The sequence below is a fragment of the Geotrypetes seraphini genome, chromosome 2 (assembly GCF_902459505.1).
Source record: "Geotrypetes seraphini chromosome 2, aGeoSer1.1, whole genome shotgun sequence".
NCBI lineage: Eukaryota > Metazoa > Chordata > Amphibia > Gymnophiona > Dermophiidae > Geotrypetes > Geotrypetes seraphini.
Window position 1 is genome coordinate 422,798,421 of NC_047085.1, and position 22,207 is coordinate 422,820,627.

Here is a 22,207-nt window from a genome sequence, read left to right on the forward strand (position 1 = left end):
GGATCCTGGGTCTGGGTTAGGTAAACCAGGGTCTGGGAGAATGAGGAACAGTTCGAGGGGATTGGTCCTGGTAGGTAAAGTTGATCTTAATTTTTGAATCTTGGTGTTAAAGAAGTCTGCAAGGGAATTGGCGGTTAGAGTGGATTCTTCATGGATGTTTGTGATGGTTTCGATGTTGTATAGGTCATTGACCAATTTAAAGAGGTTACTACTGTTGTTTTTAATGTTACCGATTTTGTGAGAGTAAAAATTTTTTCTTTTTTCGTTGGTGAGGTTTTTGTAGTTTTTTAGTTTTATTCTCCAGGCCAGTCTGTGTTCTTGGCTTCCTGATTTATTCCATAGTCTTTCTGCTTTTCTGAGTTCCTTCTTTAGTAGTAGCAGTTCTGAATCGAACCAGCCTTCTTGGTTTGAAGTTCTTATTCTGCGGGTCTTAATGGGGCGATCTCATTTATTATGTTAGTACTATCCTTGATCCAGGCGGTCATGAGTTGCTCCGTTTCTTCGGATTGATTGGTGGTTAGTTCGAACTGAGACCAAAAATCCACTGGGTCAATCTTTCCTCTGGTAGTGTGGGTTCGGATGATTCTAGTTTTGCTGTTTTTGGGGGGATTATGTTGGCATCCTATTGAGAAGGTGCATAGATGGTGATCCGACCAGAGAGAGTCTGACCAGCTGCCTTGTTTCCAATAGAATATGGGATTGGCTTGTTCCTTGGAGGAGAAAGTTACCAGGTCTAGCTGGTGACCCCTTTGGTGGGTTTTGATAGGGGGTTGTTTGGCATAGCCTAGTTGGGTGAGAAGTGACCATAAGTTTGAGATTTCTGGTTGGTCAGTTTGCTCCAGATGGATGTTAATATCCCCGCATAGTAGGTTATAAGGGCTTGTTAAAGAGTTGGTTAGTAGGGATTCCTCGAAGATCTCTTTGGCCAGGGTCCATTTTTTTGGAGGGATATAAAATAGAGTGATAGTTAGTGAGGCGGGTAGTGATTTTGGGGTTAGAGAGATGGTTAGAATTTCTGCGTTAGGCGAGGAAATTGTGTTGAGAGTGGTACAGTTTAGCCGGTCTCGGAAGATTATTGCTAATCCACCTCCTCTTCCCCATGTTCTGGCTAGTGAGAGAATCTTGAATTCTGGGGGTAGACAGTCTTTAATGATAATGTCCTTGTCTGATTGCAACCAGGTTTCCGCGAGAAGGACAAAGTCGGGGTTGGTTTCCGTCAGCCAATCTTTGATCAGAATCGATTTATTTTGCATAGATCTGATATTTAGGTATGCGCCAAGTAGGGGCTGGTGGTTGGTATGGTCAGTTGGGGAGAGGTGGGAGTACACCAGTTTTTTTAGTGTTCTAGGTTTCTTTGGGCGAGGCTTGGTCGGTTTGTGGGGGAGGGGGTGGGAAGGGGGCGGATTGGAGTTTGGGTGGTCTTGAGTAGTGTGGAGAGTGTAAGTAGGGGATTTGGGTTTTACTGAGCGGTGTAGGGAGATGTGAATGGGGATGGGGGATGTGTTAGAGTGGTCTGCATTGCAGCATCTAGTGGTGAGCAGGTAGAGTAAGAGTAGAGCTGCGCATTGATGAGTGCTTGGCCAGGCCATGGTGGGGGGGTTCCGGCAACAGTTGTTATGGATTGGGAGTTTGCCGGGGGGGCGTTGTGGGCGATAGCTGGGTTGGGAGTGGCGCAGTAAAGGTTTGGAGTAGTGTTTCTCTGGACTTATGCTTGGTTGGTCAGGCTTGATGCAGAGAGGAATGGAATAATTAGGGAATGCAGGATATGCAGGTCAAGATGAGTACATTGCAATCCAAAGACGTATCATACAGTACAATATAGTGTCTTACCATACAATGTAGTATCAATAAAGTATCAAACAGTAAAATATAGAATAGATGAGGATGGAGTGTGCAGGAATGGGGCAGGGACAGGAAAAGAACTTACGGGGATGGGAATGAGAAAATGAGTTCCCACGGGGATGGGGAAAAATTTGTCATTTTCTAAGCCAGGATTTTCTGGGCCTACATTTCTGCTGCCTATGTCATGAATCTTGCCTGTATAGGCACTTTACAGTACCTAATGCCACTTTAGCATTAGCCACACCCATAGTGGTGTTAAGCGCCATAAAGCGCCTACTTAGATGCAATTCTGGCACCTTTTATTTAGATGCCGGTAAGCGCTTTATTTCTACTATTTTTTTCAGTTTTAAACGGCGTTTCTCAATTAACTTAGGCACCAATAGGGTGCCTAAGTTTCAGTACCATTTATAGAATATCACCCCATGTTCCATCTCTGTTAACTGCAACCTGATTGCTGTGCACTAATGCAACTAGTAAACTACAACTTGCAAAGGAACATGCTTTTCACACCCACAATATTTACCACGTTAGATTTGCCAACAACAGACATTGAATTTCTGTGTTGAGTCAATGGTAAATGTAAAAAAACCAAACAAACCCTGTTGAATACTCCCTCACATTGTCAGAGCTACCTTTAGGTAGCTCTTCCTTAAGGGGAAGTGGCATGGGAAGGAGGAGTTAGGGAGACAGGAAGTATAAAAGGGCAGGGCCAGAGCTAGATTAGAGAGGCTCAGGGAAAGAAGGAAGAAGTGATTCCCGTATGTGCCTTGACTACAACCCTTAGACTCTTGGCTAGGTTGAGGTAAGCCAATCTTCCTTATGTTGCTGAACACCTGTCAGTTTGCTCTGAGGTCTGGCTGGGCCAGACCCTGCTGCCTGACTGAGAAAAACTATTGAAAGACAGTATTTGGGGCATGGCAGTCACAAGCTACAGGCCCTCTCGGAACTTGTTTTGAACAAGAGATTGTGCCAGTAGCCCGTTCTCATAGTGGCCAATCCAGGTCACTAGTATCTGGCCAAAACTCAAGCAGTGGCTTCCCCCATGTCTTTCTCAATAACAGACTATGGACTTTTTCTCCAGGAACTTGTCCAAACCTTTCTTAAAACCAGCTACACTATCCGTTCTTACTACATCCTCTGGCAACACGTTCCAAAGCTTAACTATTCTCTGAGTGAAAAAAAATGTCCTCTTATTGGTTTTAAAAGTATTTCCCTGTAACTTCATCAAGTCTTTATAATTTTTGACAGAGTGAAAAATCGATCCTCTTGTACCCGTTCTAGTCCACTCAGGATTTTGTAGACTTCAATCATATCTTCCCTCAGCTGTCTCTTTTCCAAGGTGAAGAGCCCTAACCATTTTAGTCTTTCCTCATACGAGAGGAATTCCATCCCCTTTACCATCTTGGTCGCTCTTCTTTGAACCTTTTCTATCGCCACTATATCTTTCTTGAAATAAAGTGCAGGATTTTCTTTTCAGTTAATAAAGAAGTCTTCTTTAACCTTTGTGCTCATGTCTGGTTGTTTTTCTACTGCCTCAGACCCAACCCCCCACTTGTACTTTATACGGGGTAAGGAAAAATGCAAGATAAGGGGGACATCCAGTCAAGAGCAATTTGTGAGCAAGAACGAACAGCTAATTGAATTTAATAAATAATGGAAGTCAGTGATGCTGATAAAGAAGTGGAGTAATACAGTATGATCTGTTTAACAAAGTAAATGGGTAGCTATATTTTGTATTGACTGGAGATGTTTGAGGAAGACCAGCATATATTGTCCAATCTAAGTGTGTCATGTACGGTGAAACCATCTTCAGAAAAGCAAATTTGGAAGAAGAGAGTGTCGGTTTCAAAGTCAGTGGCCGAAATATAAACAACCTGCGCTATGCAGATGATACAATGCTCATCACCAGCAGCAAAGAAGTCATACTGTATCTACTGAGAAAAGTCAGCGCTGAAAGCCATTACATGGGATTAGAACTGAACATAAACAAGACGAAGATTATGAACACAGAAAAGGATGAAGATTATGAGCTTGAAGGTGATAGAGTAGAAGTTGTAAAGGATTTCAATCTCCTGGGCTCTTTTGTAAACAAAGAAGCAACTAGCAGGGAGCAGACTAGCACTTGGTCGCTCTTCAAGTAAGGCTGTCGACAAAATATTCAAAGGCAAGGAAGTAACACTCCAAACGAAGATCAGACTTGTCCACAAAATCATTTTCTCAGTGGTCAGTTACAGTTGTGAAAGCTAGACACTATGGAAACAAGACAGAATGACTCATTTGAGCTTTGATGCTGAAGAAGGATTTTAGGAGACCGCAAGAAGAACTAACAAATTGATTCTGGAAGAGATTATTCAAAGGCAAGGAGGCAACACTCCAAACAAAGATCAGACTTGTTCACACACTCATTTTCTCAGTGGTCAGTTACAGATGTGAAACACATAATACAGACCCCCACACACTACCCCAGTGATCACCAACCCCATAAAAATCGTAATAACACCTTTAAAATTCAGCCTCCAGACCATCATCACCTGGCAGCCCAGCATAGAAAAGCCTAGTTGACCTGCAGAGAGGCATCTTAAGCCATTTTGGGGAAGGGTTAGGGACCCATGGAGAGGAGGCCCCATGCCCATAAACCCCTGTAATCACTGCATTGATACTGAAACATGTGCACTACCCTATACACCCCCACTGGCATATAAGTGGCTCCTGCTTGTTGCTAGAAAACCTAGATATATACCAGTGATTAAAATTAATGGAGCCTAGGTTCTATAGCAGGGATGGGCAACTCCGGTCCTTGAGGGCCGGAATCCAGTTGGGTTTTCAGGATTTCCCCAATGAATATGCATTGAAAGCAGTGCACGCAAATAGATCTCATGCATATTCATTGCGGAAATCCTGAAAACCTGACTGGATTCCGGCCCTCAAGGACCAGAGTTGCCCACCCCTGCTCTATAGGCTATGTGCCAATTATGCTGTGCTTCTTTTATTTATTTATTTATTTGTAGGTATGAATCTGCTCTGTCAAATATAAGGGCCCTTTTATCAAACTACAGTAAAAAGGTATTCTTAGTGCATACTTACATGGGTCATTTCCTCATGCTAAGGCCATTTTTGGAGAGAGTGTGACGCAGTGGTTAAAGCTACAGCCTCTGCACTCTGCTCCTTGTGACCCTGGGCAAGTCACTGAATCCCGCCATTGCCCCAGGTACATTAGGTAGACTGTGAGCCTACCGGGACAGACAGGAAAAAATGCTCAAGTACCTGAATAAATTCATGCAAACTGTTCTGAGCTCCCCTGGGAGAACAGTATAAATAATTTTTTTCTATTTTTCCTATTAAAGGCCATACACTAATTTTCCCATAGCACGTGAGCCCCTACCACCAGGTAGTATGGGCTTACTCGCTAAGCATGTGTTAATTGGTTAGCCCGTTGCAATGTAGCCCACAGAATATGCCCACTCTCCACCCCTGGACCTGCCCCAGCGCTGAAAAGTACATTTTAGGTTCTTTTTAATGCAGGACAGCACATACACAGCCAAAAATTACTCCTCAGCAAGCCCCACAGTAAGCCATATTTTGAAAGTATAGGTTACTGCTTATTGCACCTTAGTAAAGGGCAGTGGTTTAGTAAGGGAGGGGGAGCGAGGGGGGCTGTCCGCCTCAGGCACCGTCTTGCTCGGGGCGCCAGCACCTCTCTGCCCCCCTTCCCACTCCTCCCCCTGCCACGCGCACGTCCCTTCCCTCCCCTCAATATTCTTTTAAGTTCGACGCGAGTAGCCATCAACTTGCTACCTGCGTCGGCTTCGGCGCTGTCTCTGGATGCCACTTCCGGGACCCGTGCTTAGAAAGTGACATCAGAGAGAGCACCAAAGCCGACGCGGGCAGCAAGTTGGTGGCTGCTCGCGCCAAAGTTATAAAGGTATAGGGAAGGGGCGCACACGCACAGCAGGGGGGCAGGGAAAAGGGTGGGCAGGGGCATCACCACCCCGGGCGCCGCTCACCCTTTCTATGCCACTGGTAAAGGGGCCCCATAATGCACACATTTTTGATTAGCGTTATTTTTATTATATAAGGTCATTATTTGCCTTTAAAAATAAGTACAACATAGTCATACAAGGGAGTGCTGAAAAGTTCTCAGCGCAGCTAACCAACCAGCTTCCTAAATTCTGAGCATTATTTTGCCATTGTAGCTGAAAAGAGTGTTATCTTATTTCGTTACGTGCCAATTTGCAGAAACAAAATTCTATGTTTTGGCATTGTTTCAAATCACTGATTGAACCATATCCAGGTTGCAGTAAACCCCCAGTGAATTCGCGGTTCGCAAATTGCTGACTCAGTAATTCGTAGTATTTCCGACCGTCTCTTCCTAGTACTAAAGTCATGGTTGCACCAATCAAGAGCTGCTTTGATATGCCAGATAGCATGGCAAAGCAGCTCCTGATTGGTGTAACCATGACTTTAGTACAAGGAAGAGGCGGTCAAAAAATGTGCCCAGCTTCATATGTACAATTTAAGCACCCGCTGGCGCCCCATCTGCCCTCTACTGCCTTCAATTGCCTTAAATCAGCTGAAAAACTGTATTTGCAGTTTTTCAAAATTCGTGGGTGTTCCTGGAACGGAACCCCCGCAAATTTTGGGGCAGTACTGTATTCTCTTCTTGGTTGGGCTGAGAACCCCCTTGTATATATTTTAAATGCCTTTAAAAAATAAGTATAACGTAAGTATCTTTTTGGACTTTCACATAGGCACCTTATTATAAAATTAGTCCCCACATGTTTTACTTAGCAAAAAAAAGGCATAATAGTCTTTAACCGCACATTGCTTGCTTGTAGTGATCTTCCATGATTTCTTTCCATATGCTTACTAAAGCACATGACATATAGAACATTTAAAGGATTTTTTTTTTTTCAATCCCTAAGGGATTTTTTTTAACTTCTGAAGGATTATGAACTTCAAAGTCTAAAGAAATGTCGACTTTCTATCTTTGGAAATGTGGAAATGCCAGCAGCCTTTGCATATCCCCAACACGGTCCCACACAACCCCCAGCCGAGAAGAATGATTGCTGGTCTGGTGGAATGAAGGTGGCTTTTGATCTCCCAACATATTGGAAATTACTTAAAGGTAAGGCATCTGCTGGATGAGAAGCAAGAATAGATTACATTTCAGCCAGCTAGACATTGTTAAATTCTGTATGACAAGGTTTTAATAATTCTATAATTCAGTTAATGAGATTTTGTACAAATGAGACTTTTATCACTAACTTAACATGTCTGTGCGAGCATGTGTGCCTATGTGAAAAACTGAGTATTCACACTGAATTAAATGTGCTCTGCTTTGTAGAATGAAGCAAGCGTACAGAAGACAGATGTTCGATATGGTATATTAATTGTGCAAGCACCTCTGGTAAATGGTAAATCTGCTATTGTTATTTTATATTCATATATTCCTGCTCTCCTTATAACACCAGTGTAGCTGTCACTGTTAACATGCCGGGTTTCTACCTGTGTTATGTTATGTTATATGTAATCTTATATCCCACCAAATCCTCGCCAAGCGGAGTTCAAGGTGGGTTAAAATCAACATTATCGCTACACAAAGGTAAACACACTGTGCAAAATCAAAAATAGTCTAATTTCCTATCATAAGCTTCTAAAACAGCAGGTTACAAACAGCGTTTTTGTTACAGAGATAATTTAAGCGGGCTAGAAGCTTTTTAAAATAAATAATATACACTGCAGAGTCAAGGTCAAACTAAACCTCTAACAAAGACTTTTGAAAACCTAAGCATGCCTGAGAAAACCAACATTCTGTTCCTCTGTGCTTTTAGCCAATACCTCATATCTTGCTGGGGATGAACAAAAGGCCCATGGAAATTTTAACCGTGTGTAGACGCTATAAATTAGAAGCTACCAAGTCAAGCAGGGTTTGTGAGAAATTTTAATTTAAGTACTCATATGTCTTGAACTGTGCATTGGGCTTGATTCATATGTCATTTACAAATATTGCATATCATTTTTATTTCATTTAAAATATGCTACATAATGTTCTTGCCTTAACAGCCATGATATTCATCCTTTTGAAACAGGCAGTATATCTCTGGATGCATTATAGATAAGAAGGTAGGTGGTGCTACTTTCCTTAGTCCAGTCAGATACCTCAAGATCACAGAAATGATTCATTATTAAGGGACCAGAACCTAAGGAAACAGAACAGAGTTAACGTTTTTCTTATTAAATGGGGTCACCTAGCAACCCTTGGAGTAGAAGAGCATACATTCAAAATAGGAAGGTAGGAAAAGTCTTTAAATATGATATGAATCAGCAAGTCACACATAATCTATCCTGTCAGAAAAGGAAAATGATAAGGCTGTAGAAATGGGTCCATTTCTAAAAGATTTTTAGCTGTTTTAATTTGTTCAATCAACACTTTAGTTTCCCTGATATCCTGAAACACTCTTGTCTTGACATAATAATTGGTATTTTTACGATAGAACATAAAAAGTGGAAAATCACTGCAGTGGTGTACCAAGGGGTGGCGGGGGTGGGAGGTCTGTACCAGGTGCACGCCTTAGGGGGGCTGCATAGCCGGCCAGGTCCGGGTCGTCCAGTGCCGGTCCACACAGGGCCGGCAAGATCGCATTGGGGCCATTGGCAGCGTCTGGGCGGCAACAGCGATGAGCGGCATCGGCGCTCCCCCACGACGCAATTCATGATCGGCAACGCGCCTGCCCTGCAATGACACTTAAGATCAGCAATGGACCTCCTTCTACCCCTTGCATCAACAGAACTTCAGATCAGCAACGCGGTGCTCAGTCAATAGCTTCCCTCTGACTGAACTGCCTGGGCAGAAACAGGAAGCTGAGTCAGAGGGAAGCTTTTGACTGAGCACCTCGTTGCCAATCTGAAGTTCTGTTGATGCCAGGGGTAGAAAGAGGCTCGTTGCCGATCTTAAGTGTCATTGCAGGGGGGAAGGGGGAATTGCCAATCTTGTTGCCAAAATCGGAAAGGTGAGAGGAAGGGATAGAGATGGGTCTGTGGTGGATGGAGAGATTGAGAGAAGGGGGCAGATGATGGAAGTGGGGAGAAGGGGGAGAGAGAAGAGGGCAGATGATGGAAGTGGAGAGAAGGGGGAGAGAGGAGGGCAGATGATGGAAGTGAGGAGAAGAAGCAGATGATGGGAGTGGGGAGAGAGAAGAGGGCAGATGATGGAAGTGGGGAGAGAGAAGAGGGCAGATGGTGGAGTGGGGAGAAGGGAGAGCAAATGCTGAATGGAAGTGGAGAAAGAGAACACATACTGGATGGAAGGAGGGATAAAGAAAAAGGACATATGCTGGATGGGGAAAGAAGATAGAGTTAGTGAGATAGTGGAGGGGTGAAGGAAAGGGGTGGCATGCTGTGGGTAGACACAGTGAAAAGAGGGAAACTGAGGACTGCATAGTAAGAAAGAATTTAATTTAGACAGAGGCAGAAACTAAAGAAGGAAGACCAGAGAAGTAAAGGGAAGAGAGAGATACCAGAGAACAGGGAAGGAGACAAAGATATCAGATCTGAGTGGAGGAAATGAGAAAAGAGAGATGCTAAAAACCACAGGGGGAGGGAAAGAAAGATGAAAGGAGAAAGATGGCAGACCATAAGGGAACAGAGGGAAGATGATGGATGTCAGACCAAAGGTGGGGGGGTCTAGAGAAGAGATGGCAGGGGGAGATAAACAGTTTCTGGAAGGGGCAGACAGTGGATGGAACGGGCAGATGCTGGATTGAAGAGACAGGGCAGACGCTGGAAGGAAAAGAGTGAAAAGAATATAAAAGCAGAAACCAGAATATATCAAATTTGAAATATATATCCTGCTAGAGACATAACTGGGGATTGCAAAGCCCAGGCAGTGCTTCTTTAGCTTGATGGAAGGGTAGAGAAAGAGGTCACATGATGGAAGGAGGGGATAAATAAAAGGAGGGCACATGATGGGAGGAAAAGAATTGAGTTAGGAAAATACTGGAGGGGGTGAGGGAAAGAGGTGGTGAGCTGTAGGTAGACAGTAAAAAAGGAAATTGATGAGAGGGTAGTAAGAACGTAATCTAGATAGATGCAGAAAATGAATAGGAAAATGAGGGAAGAAAGGGATTGCAGAAGAGAGGGAAGGAGAAGAGAGAGATGCCAGACCAATGGGGGTGAAAGGAGAGATGGAAGGGGGAGGCATATAATTTCTGGAAGGGGTATAGGAGAGAAGATGCCATTATAGGGGCAGAGAGACGGCAGACAGTGGATGGAAGGAAGATAGTAACAAGAAGATGAGGAAAGCAGAAACCAGAGAAGACAAAGGTAGAACAAAAATTTCTATTTATTTATTGCTTTAGGAGACATGTGTCACTGTTTCTGTGGTGTTGCATTGTATGCAGAGTCCAGCTTCTTGGTGGCTCAATTTAACCTTTGTCTATGTATTTCTATTTTATCCCCCCTATTACAAAATTGTGGAACGTTTTTTAGTGCCAGCCGTGGTGGTAGCAGCTCTGATGCTCAAAATTCTATGAGCGTCAGAGCTGTTACCACCGTGGCTAAAATCCACACTACAGTTTTGTAAAAGAGGGAGAGGTTAGTTTGTGATGACATATTCCATAGTAGGTGAAGGTGTTTTCTGTGTGTTCGAAAGACATGGTTTTCTGTTAGGATTGACAGTGTAAGATTGATCTATACTAGTCTGGCTTGTTTAGTTTTACAATGGGTGTATTGATGTTGTACTGCTCACTGCAGTATGTAAGATGCTGCCTTTTCCTAGGTACTCATGTGTGATGTGTGGCTTGTTACTAAAAAATCATGTTTTTTCATACAGATGGGGGGAGGGGTGTCAAAAAATGATGGGCCCCAGGTGTCACATATGCTAGGTATGCCACTGAATCACTGGACAAAATGTATAGCTCTCGATGGAGACTGCCCCAACTTTGTTGGTTGGGCTGAGAACTTTTCAGCAGTCCCTCATTCTAGGTAACTTTCTAGCTCACCCCAAGTCCTGGCCCAATTTAATACAGTTAACTTTGACCCTTAGGAGCTTTTACAGCTAACAATCAAGCATTCCCTGAGCTAGAAAATGTACAAAAAGCAGGTATGTGATAGCCATCTATGGCCATCCGCACAAAAATGTGATCATGTTACTCCATGATTCATCTGTTTACACTGGCTTCCTATCAACTACAATATTTAGTTTAAAATTCTCATTCTAACACACACAGTTTACCAGTCAGATGAACCCTTTTACCTGTCCTTTCTGATTACACTTCATACCCCCTTTGAGGTCACTCCACTTTATTGATTCTCATAGGTTAGTCCTGCCTAATCTAAAAACAGCCTTTTACAAACATGTCATTCAGAGTTTTTCTTTTTTTTATCACCAAAATTGTGGCAAGACCTTCTCCCCTCAGATTTGCACTGAATTATCATTTCCTAGATTTAAGTCCCTCCTTAAAATTCATCATTTCACCTTGGCTATCTCACCATAGGCTTTCATGGTAGGCCAAATGAATGGATAGATTTAGTAGCAAAAGTCTTTTTGTAAATGAAGAGATATGCTTGATCTAGCATGGATGTTGTCCTTTTTCCTATCCACTCAATAGAGTTCTTGTTGTCTTTGTCTTATTAATTTGTACACCACCTAGATATATGAAAGTAATCTAGGCAGTATAAGAACATAAGAATTGCTGCTGCTGGGTCATACCGGTGGTCCATCATGCCCAGCAGTCCGCTCACGCGGTGGCCTTCTGGTCAAAGACCAGCACCCTAACCGAGACTAGCCCTACCAGCGCACGTTCTTGTTCAGCAGGAACTTGTCTAACTTTATCTTGAATCCCTGGAGGGTGTTTTCCCGTATAATAGCCTCCAGAAGAGCCTTTCCAGCTTTCTACCACTCTCTGGGTGAAGAAGAACTTCCTTACGTTTGTATGAAATCTATCCCCTTTCAACTTTAGAGAGTGCCCTCTCGTTCTTCTTACCTTGGAGAGGGTGAACAACCTATCCTTATCTACTCTCTGGAAACTTCGGTCCATTAGAGCATATTTTGATGCTGCATCTTTCAGAATTCTGGTTCAATCCCTTATACTGAGCCAACTTGATTATTTTAATATAGCCTACCTATCAATTTCCAAGAAGAACTTGCAACGATTACAACTGGTGCAAAATGCGGCGATCAGAATGATTTTGGGTCTGAAGAAGTTTGACCATGTAACTCCTTCCTACCGACTCCTGCATTGGTTGCCGATGGAGGCTCGGGTGAAATTCAAATTTGGATGTTTCTGCTTTAAGGTACTTTCTGGCCTAGCCCCCAGATATATAACCAACCTTTTCTCTTTCTCAACCAATCGTCTTAAGAGAAGCTCAAACTTGAATTTGGTTTCCCCACTGGTTAACGGATGTAAATTTAAAAAACATCATCAACATCTCTTCTCTTATCAGGCGTCATTATGGGGTAAAGATCTGAAACAATTACTCATGCTTGTGAATACTTGTGGGGAATTTAGGAGAAACCTAAAAACATATTTGTTCCTAAAGTACTTAGGCAGTTACACTGAACAATCTTTCCCCACAATAACTGACGGCTAAATCTCAACTCCACTAGCACTACTCAATCTGTAACTTTTTAATTATTGTAAACCGCATAGAACTTCACGGTACTGCAGTATATAAACTGTTATTATTATTATTACTAAGTCTATCAACTTCAGTACCTTGAATGTTTTGATCATGTCCCCTCTCAATCTCCTCTGTTCGAGGAAGAAGAGGCCCAGTTTCTCTAATCTTTCGCTGTACGGCAGCCCCTCCAACCCCTTAACTATCTTAGTTGCTCTTCTCTGGACCCTTTCAAGTAGTACCGTGTCCTTCTTCATGTACGGCGACCAGTGCTGGATGCAGTACTCCAGGTGAGGGTGCATCATGGCCCGGTACAGCGGCATGATAACCTTCTCTGATCTGTTTGTTATCCCCTTCTTTATCATTCCTAGCATTTTGTTTGCTCTTTTTTGCAGCCGCCGCACATTGCGTGGACGGCTTCATCGACTTGTCGATGAGAACTCCCAAGTCCCTTTCCTGGGAGGTCTCTCCAAGTACCGCCCCGGAATCCTGTATTCGTGCATGAGATTTTTGTTACCGACATGCATCACTTTACACTTTTCCACGTTGAACCTCATCTGTCATGTCGATGCCCATTCCTTGAGCCTGATTATGTCACGTTGCAGATCTTCGCAATCCCCCTGCGTCTTTACTACTCTGAATAACTTTGTATCATCCGCAAATTTAATCACCTCGCTCGTCGTACCTAAGTCCAGATCGTTTATAAAGATGCTAAAGAGCAAGGGTCCAAGCACCGAGCCCTGCGGCACCCCACTGGTGATGCTCTTCCAGTCCGAGTATTTTCCATTTACCCCCACTCTCTGTTTCCTATGCTCCAGCCAGTTTTTAATCCACGTGAATATTTCACCCTCGATTCCATGGCCCGCAATTTTCCGAAGTAGTCGTTCATGCTGAACCTTATCGAACGCCTTCTGAAAATCCAGATATACAATGTCGACTGGATCGCCCTTGTCTATCTGTCTGTTTACCCCCTCAAAGAAGTGCAGCAAGTTCGTCAAACATGATCTACCTTTGCTAAAACCATGCTGACTGGTCCTCATCAGCCCGTGTCCATCAAGGTGATCAATGATGCTGTCCTTTATCGGTGACTCTACCATCTTTCCCGGTACCGAGGTCAGACTCACAGGTCTGTAGTTTCCCAGATCTCCCCTCGAACCTTTCTTGAAGATTGGCGTAACATTTGTCACCTTCCAGTCTTCTGGAATCTTTCCCGATTTGATCGACAGATTGGCTATTAGTTGAAGCAGTTCAGCTATGGTCCCTTTCAGTTCCTTGATGACCCTCAGATGGATGCCATCCGGTCCCGGTAATTTATCGCTCTTAAGCCTATCAATCTGCCTACACACCTCCTCTAGACTGACCGTCAATCCTGTCAGCTTTCCATCTTCGTTTCCAGCATATAGCCTTATGGGTTCCGGTATGCTGTGTACATCTTCTTCGGTAAATACAGACACAAAAAATGTGTTCAGTTTGTCAGCAATTGCTTTGTCCTCTTTTAGTGCTCCCTTTATTCCATGATCATCCAACGGGCCCTTTGCTTCCTTCGCAGGTCGTTTCCCCTTAATATATCGAAAGAACGGCTTGAAGTTCTTCGCCTCCTTGGCTATTTTTTCCTTGTAGTCTCTTTTGGCCCCTTTTACCACCTTATGGCACCTGTATTGATGTTGTTTGTGCTTGTTCCAGTTTTCGTCCATTTTTGACCTATTCCATTCATTAAATGAAGTTTTCTTGTCTCTGATCGCTTCCTTCACCTCTACAGTGAGCCACGCTGGTTCTTTGTTCTTTTTCCTCTTGGATCTCTTGTTGATACGCGGTATATATAGATTTTGCACCTCGGTGACTGTGTTCTTAAAAGGGACCAAGCTTGCTCTAGTGTTTTTACAGTGCTTATCCTCTTCTTAATCTTCTTCCCTACCATGAGTCTCATCCCTTCATAATTCCCTTTTTGGAAGTTCAGTGCCATGGCTGTCATTTTGGACCGATGTTTCTCCTATGCGTCCAGATCAAAACAGATCATATTGTGATCGCTGCTTCCCAGCGTCCCTTCTACTTCTACATCTTATGCCGGTCATCGCAGGCCATTTAGAATTAAGTCCAGAATTGCATTTCCTCTAGTATTTTCCTTGACAAGTTGTTCCAGGAAGCAATCGCCTACAGCATCCAAGAACTTGGTCTCTCTAATGCAGCCGGAGGTGCCTAGGTACCAGTCTATATCCGGATAGTTGAAGTCACCCATGATAACTGTGTTGCCTCCCTTGCAGTTGCATTTAATCTCATAGAAACATAGAAAATGATGGCAGAAAAGGGCCACGGCCCATCAAGTCTGCCCACTCTAATGACCCACCCCCTAACTTCCTTCATGAAGAGATCCCACATGCCTATCCCATTTTTTCTTAAAATCTGGCATGCTGCTGGCCTCAATTACCTATAGTGGAAGATCATTCCAGTGATCAACCACCCTTTCGGTGAAGAAGTACTTCCTGGTGTCGCCATGAAATTTCCCACCCCTGATTTTCAACGGATGCCCTCTTGTTGCCGTGGGTCCTATAAGAGAAAAGATATCTTCTTCCACCTCGATAGGGCCCATGACATATTTGAACATCTCAATCATGTCTCCCCTCTCTCTGCGTTCCTCGAGTGAGTATAGCTGCAACTTACCCACTCGTTCCTTATACAGGAGATCCTTGAGTCCTGAGACCATCCTGGTGGACATTCGCTGAACCGACTGAACTCTCAGCACATCTTTTTGGTAATGTGGCCTCCAGAATTGTACACAATATTCCAGATGAGGTCTCACCATGGATCTGTACAACGGTATTATGACTTCGGGCTTTCGGCTGATGAAACTTCTACAGATACAACTCATGATTTGTCTAGCCTTGGATGAAGCTTTCTCCACTTGATTGACAGCCTTCATGTCTTCTCGTCTGTCATTTCTCCATCAATTTCTTCGGACTGCCCTGGGGGTTGATAGTAGATGCCGATCTTCGTTTCCAGGCCATTTGTTCCTGGAATTTTGACCCATAAAGACTAACTTATCCATCAGTTGTAGCGTGTTCTCTCCAGTAGATTCAATTTCCTCTTTGACGTATATGGCAACGCCCCCACCTTTTTAAGCCACTCTGTCTCTGTGGTATAGTTTGTATCCCGGTAGCACAGTGTCCCAGACATTTTCCTCAGTCCACCATGTTTCCGTGATGCCTATGATGTCAACATTATCTTTTTGTGCCATGGCTTCTAATTCACCCAACTTATTTCTAAGGCTCCTTGCATTTGTTTGCGGCCTGTTCCTTTCTTGCATTTCCTTCCCTCTTGTGTCCTTTTCGATCTGTCTTGCCTGTAATCCGGTGAGTCTTTCCCTCTATTTTCTTGCACGGTATCCTCTCTCTCTCTCTGTATCGACTCTCTCTCTCGGTCGACTATCGGCTTTCCCTTTCTTCCTAGTTTAAAAACTTCTGAACTTCTCTCTATGTCTATGTCCCAGAAATGCCAGAGAAAGACCACGATCAAGCACTTATATATCGCATTCATTGTTGGTTTAATCATGAATTGATAATGAGTGTGACAGCTGGGCAGACTGAATGGACCATTCAGGTCTCTATCTGCCATCATTCACTATGTTACTATGTAATATTCAGCATGGTTTATGTGGGCAAGAGAGGTTCCTGGCTGTTTACACCATACTGAGTAGGTCAGGAGTCAATATTTAGTGGCACATAACTGTAGAGTGTCATATCAGCTCTGACCACCACAGCTGTGTCTGGCTAGCACAGAGGCAGTCCAGGGGTGGAGCTGGGTGGAGTCAAGAGTTTTATGCAGGCACTGACAATATGTAGTACCAGTGCTCACATAGCTAAGCAGGCATATTGGACCTCATGAAAAGCAGTCCTAACTTTGTCCAATTAGCTAGGCACTGAATATTGACCATATTCAGTGCCAGTGTCTGGATGTGTCATAATACTAAATATTTGGGTCTAGTTTAGCTGGCAGTGGTCAGTGCCTGCTTATGGAAGGGCACCTAACCCTTCCATAACATCTTGTATATGTCATATTCTACCACCACGCCAGAAATATAGTTGGGATAATTTTCAAATAGTCCACAATAGATATCAAATATACAGTACAAATATTTTTACTATGTAGTTTTGCATTTCATTTTCAAAAAGAAACTCAAGTTTTTTCTCCTTAAAACTTAGCTAGATAAACCTTTTGAAAACTGCCTTATAAGGCCTTTCTCTCATCCTGTGTCCATCAAAGAAAAGCTTAGTGGATCAGGCCCTTCATGTATTGCTTTGGCAACAGATGTTCAAATTGCCATGCCAGTAAAGTTTATTTAATCATGACCTGGCCCAGAGAATATAGATATTAAAACAGTAATGAGATTCTGGCATTGTATGTTATCAAGTGGAAAGATTTCCAATTTCTCCCTCTGCAACAGATGGCTTTATTGCAATGTGTGTACAATTAATTGCCTCCAATTAATTTTAGAGGAATTGTAGGAGAGAAGTTTTAGTATGCCAAGCAATTCTCTCATTTTTTTCTGTTGTTGTTTTCTTTAGGAAAACAAATATATTGATTAGAAGTTTGCTTATTTATATACCACCTAAAAATCTAGGTAGTTTACAATCAACTAACAAAGTATTTAAAAACGATACGTCTTATGTCTAATAAAAGCTGCTGCTACCCAAACTTCTGTCCATTTTTACAATTATTCACATAATTCCATCAACAAACAATGTCCTCCAAATTCTAAAGATATCACAGATCTTACATAACTTCTGATCATACACAATCCGTTCACATAAATGCATCAACAAATAGTTGTGTCTTTAAGAGCTTCTTAAAGATATCTCTAGGTCAGCTGGCCTGGCAACTGACCTAGCAATGCGTTCCAAAATTTCATATCTGCAACTGGGAACAATGAATTCCTAACTCTAGCATGCATTATATTCCTCTCCTTTTCTGTAGATAATCTCATAACATTTTTAAGATCTTAATGCCTTTCTTGGACAATACAACTCCAGCATATCTTGAAAACATCTAGGAGGCGTTTCTTACAGTTAGAAAACGACATAATCATTATATTTATTTATTTAAAAAATGTATCAACTGCCTATTCCTAGGCGGCTTTACAAAAATAACATTCACAGAATGGAACAAACAAGACTTATACAAACATTTCACATTACAGGTCATTCCATGTAAACAGTGGGTTCACAGATCCTTACAATGCACTCATCCTAAAACCAGCATTAAGCAAAAACATCTTTTATTAAAACGCTTCTATAAAAATTGCAGTTTTAAGCTTTTTTATTGGAACTTCTAAATATTAGATAAGTTCCCTACCCAGATATCTTTTGCCAGTACCTCAAACCCATAGCATAGCAATTATTATTGATTTAATTTTAAATTTTCATGCTTAAATTTTGGATGTGGTGGAAACTGCTTTTCATTATGTATACTGATTATGGAGATCTAGCTGCCTTATTGAGTAAACCAGATGGACCATGCAGGTCTTTATCTGTCATCATATACCAGGTTACTATGCCCTTTCATGGAATACAAGAATCTTGCAATTGTAACCTATTATATGCACTTATTTTCTCCAGACTTGTTTACATCATCTCCCTGTATTTTGGTCTGTCTCAAAACTAAGCAGCTTGTATTTTAATCAACTCTAAATTTAGCCTGGATTTAAAGAAATTGTATTAGTTATACATTCATTTTATGAATCAATCAGTGTTTCCTTCATTGTATGTCAAATATAATGTAGTAAAAATAAAATAAGAAAAATGTTGGACCTAGAACTTTGATATCTTTTAGTTGTGCCAAAGATCTATTTACATACCTTAAATGGAGGTTATGAGAAATAAGAGAAAGCTAAAGTACAAAATATAAATATCACAAAACTTTCTCTCACAAATTATATCTAAATGAAAACAATTGTACAGAAAAATAAGGACAAAAGGATTTCAGCCCCTTGAACTGGTTAGCGTTATCAGGGATCAGTCTAAAACACTGGTCCTAAAAACTCCAGAAATGCACAATTTTTTAAAACCAGTATCTATGCCATTTAAAGGTCCAGTGTGAATATAGGTAAAAAACTAAAAAATTATAAGCCCCCAGGCTGATGGAGGCCTTCATTTCCCAGTAAATTACTGCTGCATCAGGGGCTTACTCCTTCAGCAATGAAGTCCTATGTTGAGCTGCCACAGTTGTATCTTACAGCTCTATTCCCGCTTTCAGTAGTACCATGAGATAACTCCTAGGGGTCATGATAGGCATTTTAGATCCTGGTGCAGTCCTGAGTGACAACAGATGAGCTCAGCTGACCATCAGAGAGATTGAGGTAACATAATAACATAGTAAATGACAACAGATAAAGACTTGAATGATCCATCCCAGAGCCGCCATCAGGGCAGTACTACCAGTCCTGCATTCAGGGGCCCGGAGCTGACAGGGGGCCCAGGCTTCCCCAGAGTCGCAAGCATAGTCTCCTCTCCTTCTCCTTACCTCCCCTGCCGCAGCACACAGCTGAACGGAAGTCTTCATGATGTCAGCGCTGACGTCGGAGGGAGGGCTTAAGCAAAGCCCTCCCTTCCTCCGACGTCAGCGCTGACATCGGGAAGACTTCCGGTCGGCTGCTTGCAGCAAGACTGGTAGGGAAAAGGCAGTCGTGTACTGAAGGGGGGGGGGGGGGCGGTCCGCCCCGGTGCAGTCATGGGGGGGAGTGTGCACAGCCGGTTACGTCCCCTTAGCCTTGTGGCGCTTCCCCCGACCGACCGACAACAGGCCCGGCCGACAAACCTCCCTGCCCTGTAGCAGCGAATCTAAATTGCCTTCTTACAGCAGCTTCAATACTCCAGCTGCTGTAAGAAGGTAATTTAGATTTGCGGCTACAGGGCAGGGAGGTTTGTCCGACCGGGCCTGTTCTGTTGTCGGTTGGGTGGGGAAGCGCCACAAAGGTAAGGGGCAGGGAGGGAGAAAGGGAGGAAAGGTGGAGTGGAGAAGAAAAGACGCTTAAGGGAAATGGGTAAAACTGAGGGGGGAGAAGGCCGCTGAAAGCACTGGGGAAGACAAAGGGGTGGAGAAGGACGCTGAAAGGACATGGGGAAGACGGGAGGGGGGGGAAGGACGCTGAAGACAGAGGGGGGAGAAGGACGCTGAAAGCACTGGGGAAGACAAAGGGGTGGAGAAGGACGCTGAAAGCACATGGGGAAGACGGGATGGGGGGGAAGAAGGACCCTGAAAGGACATGGGGAGGACAAAGGGGTGGAGAAGGACGCTGAAAGGACATGGGAAGATGGGGGAGAAGGACGCTGAAAGGGCATGGGGAAGACAGAGGGGGGAGAAGGACCCTGAAAGGATATGGAGAAGACAAAGAGGTGGAGAAGGACGCTGAAAGCACATGGGGAAGACAGAGGGGGGAGAAGGACGCTGAAAGGACATGGGGAAGACAGGGGGGAGAAGGACACTGAAAGCAAATGTGGAAGACAGAGGGGGAAGAAGGATGCTGACAGGACATGGGGAAGATGGGGGGGGAGAAGGACGCTGAAAGGAAATGGGGAAGAGAGAGTGGAGAGAAGACACTGGCAGGGAAGAAGACAGAGATGCCAGACTATGGGGGAGCGGAGGGAAGAAGATGGGTGCCAGTCCAATTTGGGAGGGGGGAGAAAGGGAGAGGCACAGTAACAGAGCAAACGGAAGACGCAGAAAGAAGAGAGACAGTGGATGGAAGGAATTAAATGAGAACATGAGAAAAGCAGAAATCAGGCAACAAAGGTAGGAAAAAATTCTAATTTCTTTTTTTTTTTTTTTTGCTTCAGGATAAAGTAGTATATTAGTTGTGTTGATAAAAATTTATAAACATTAGAGGCTCTGGTAGAAACCCGTTTGTATAATGTAACATGTTGTATGTGACATGCTGAGGAGGATGGGAAGGAAGAGGTGCACATTCATAACATCATTATATATTCATCCATAGTTGCATGTTAATGATGTGCTCATATGCACTTATTTATCATCATAACATATACATCATCATTAACATGCAGCTGTGGATGTGTAAGGACAGGCTGAGGAGGATGGATGGGAAGGAACGAAGGTGCACATATCAACATATCGTACATTTTTAACATGCATGATGCAGCTATAGGCAAGCTGAGGAGGATGGGATCATACAGATGTGTATGTTCAGATATGCGCTCAGATGTGTATGTTTAGATATGCGCTCAGATGTGTAGTTTTTTCTGATATATTTATTAAGCTTACTGTATTTATAAAAACACATTTAACACTTGTTACAAAAAATATTGTGCAATTGTGATCTACTTCTGGCCTACAAAGGTCAAAAGAAATCCTTAACTGAGATTTTACATTCAAAAGTGAATTATAGCTACTAGCACTATTATTTATTAGTTATTTATTATGCTGATGTTTATTAGTTTGTTATTAGTTCAGTATTAGACATATGTTAGTTTAGAATAGATAGGTATAGATTAGTTTAGTTTAGGTTAGGTTAGGGTCCTGCTGAAAGAGTCTACCTTGACGTGGTTGCAGGCTTACAAATCTTTTGGTCAAAGAGTGCGGCGATAGAGAAAAGTATATGTGTATTCGGCCCATGGAAGAAGGGGGGGTTGGGGGGAAGGGGTGCGTGGGGGGCCCAATAGGATTGCTCAGTAAGGGGCCCAGAAATTTCTGATGGCGGCCCTGATCCATCCAGTCTGCCCAGTAGTTACATGCATTATAAATCCATGATTAAATTAAATTGTCTTTTTCCTTTGATATTTCTGGGCCTTAGACCATAAGGTCCGCCTGATATTGTCTTTAGGTTCCAACTATGGAGGTTGCCATCAAAGTTCATTCCAGCCTACCCAAACCATCTCATCGTTTGCAGGATACAGACCATAAAAGTCTGCCCAGATGTCAAAGTACTTCATCTTCAACATCAGATTATCATAGAAGAAGATCTAGAAGTACCTCTCGACTATCTATTTGCATCATAGTCAGTACACATCCTCAACTCAAATGCCATTCTCAACACTCTCTCTCGATGCTCTCCATCCCCACAGGGCATCGAGGAATATGACTCAGACTTGTCTAACCATTCTTCTTCTGGATGTCAGGAGCTCTCAGCTGAGGAGTCATATGGGATCACTTCACACCCATCTCCTCCACCACCTAGAAGAAGATCACCACCAGAGAGTCTCTCATTCATCAAGTTTATATGACAGATGGGTCAAGTTCTGCCAATCAAATCTGAGTCAGAATCTGAACCCAGAACTGAACTCTTTGATACTTTGGACTATGAGCAAATTCCAAAAGACTGTCTCAAACTCCCATTTCACAACTTAATGAAATACACCATGTTGCGAATTTGGGAGGCACCACTATTGGTTCCTGAGGCTCCAGTCAGATTTTCAGGATTTCCCCAATGAATATGCATGAGATCTATGTGCATGCACTGCTTTCAATGCATATTCATTGGGGAAATCCTGAAACCCGACTGGATTCGGCCCTCAAGGAGGGACTTTGAGGACCCCTGTCATATTGTCTTTCTTTTCTTTGATTTTGGATACAACTACGAGCAAGTCAGTCCTGTAAATACTTCTCTTGACAAACTCACCACAGCTCTAGAGCTCACACATGCCTACTTGATTGGAATAAGGCAAAAATTAATTTATGATGAATAAAAGCAAAGACAAAATCTGTGCTATGAGTCATATTCTACTGAAATATGTATTTAGCA

The 22,207-nt window shown here is 42.9% G+C and overlaps 1 long non-coding RNA gene across 1 annotated transcript; it reads left to right on the top strand.

Annotated features, from left to right (window-relative positions):
* Positions 1–2,575: 2,575 nt before the first annotated feature.
* On the top strand, positions 2,576–22,199 carry LOC117354175. The gene is made up of 4 exons (XR_004538131.1): positions 2,576–2,644; positions 6,765–6,967; positions 7,187–7,256; positions 21,260–22,199. It is a non-coding gene; the product is annotated as an uncharacterized LOC117354175 (long non-coding RNA).
* Positions 22,200–22,207: the final 8 nt, after the last annotated feature.